This window comes from Tupaia chinensis, unplaced genomic scaffold (assembly GCF_000334495.1).
Source record: "Tupaia chinensis unplaced genomic scaffold, TupChi_1.0 Scaffold000275_1, whole genome shotgun sequence".
NCBI lineage: Eukaryota > Metazoa > Chordata > Mammalia > Scandentia > Tupaiidae > Tupaia > Tupaia belangeri.
The window spans coordinates 1,627,168-1,628,592 of NW_006159757.1; the positions used below are offsets into that span (position 1 = coordinate 1,627,168).

The 1,425-nt window shown below is 42.0% G+C and overlaps 1 pseudogene; it reads right to left on the minus strand.

The window, feature by feature from the left end:
• Positions 1 to 2: 2 nt before the first annotated feature.
• Positions 3 to 1,200, minus strand: LOC102478298 (multifunctional protein ADE2 pseudogene; annotated as a pseudogene).
• Positions 1,201 to 1,425: the final 225 nt, after the last annotated feature.

Sequence of the window (1,425 nt, forward strand, 5' to 3'; positions counted from 1 at the left end):
CCTTCATTTTCACACTTGACTTTAATCTTCAGAGTTTTGTTGGGACCTTTGTGAGCAGATGTTACCCAGAGGTTACAGGGAATGCCAAAAATTTTAATTTTTTTACAGTGACCAAGATCAGAAGTTGAGCCCACCAATACTACAATCCTGCATTGACTTGCTGATTTCAGAAGCAATGCTACTCTTTCTGGAATCCACTCACAGTTTTTCTTTAACCATCTGGAGACCCTTAGGAATTATTTCTTTGAGGTCTTGATGGACTGTCTTTTAGTTGACTTCAGTGGCCTGTTGGCCAGGATCTCCAGGAATCACTATTAACACATTAGCAAAAACAGTTTCTTTGGAGGTTATATCAACACCAAAGTCGACCTCCATGTCGACCAGTAAATGGTTCTGAGGAAACCAGGATTTCTCTAGTGTGTCAAAACTAACCTGTTTAGCATGACTCATGATATCCACTTCAGTTTTGCTTATGGTAAATCCAGCAAAGCAAAATTGTGTTCCTCGGATGTGGGACATTATTGGCATTATTTTTAAAAAAACATCTCCAGTTTATGTGGGTTAAACATATCCTTCTTCGATGCCAGGGTTTCTTTTGAGTTGCTATTACTGCAGACCTGTTCAGTGGGAATAATTTCACACTAGGGTGCAGTGAAAGCCATCTCCCCACATGTTCTGAAGAATGCAGTTTTGATACCTGTTTCCCTCTAACAAGTGAAAAATACAACTGGTAGTTTTACTTGAGATTGCAGCTTTTCCTTGCAGGTGATTCTAGCTGCATTTCCTGCTATTCTCTGGCCCTTAGACTGCAGGAGGACTTGTCCTGGACTGTCTGACGGTTCATAGACTTATCTTTTATCCCAATAGAGGTGTGTGTGTGTGTTTTTTTTTTTTTTTTTAAGAGGTTTCTGCTATAGGGCGTGTGTGCTCACCAGACAGAGACAGAGAGACAGAAAGCAAGAAATCATCCCCCAGGGGGTATGGCCACACCGCAGTCCCTTCTCCTCCGTTCTCCTCTTGGGATCTGGGGCACGCACGCATACGCGCCTGGCGTGAGTTTTAAGCCACCGGGTCTGGGACACGAACCGCGGTTGACCACGTGGGAGACCAGTGACATAGCCATTACGCTAACTGCTGGCCCCAAGGTTTTTTTTTTTTTTTTAAAAAAAAAACAATGTTCAATACCTCAGCTGTTGCCATTATCCTGAATGGGCTGGGGTAATGACTGCACTGGGAAGAGACGCCAAAATCTTTTGTCTTCCATCTTTTATTATAGTAATCTTATCTGAGTTACTGGGGGTTAGGACTTCACCATATGAGTTTTGGTGGGTGGCGTTCTAAGGGAACACAATTCACTCAATTACGTTCACTGTAAACTTGGCTGCCAGCAGCTCTTTTTATTTTATTTTTTATTTTAAATTTATT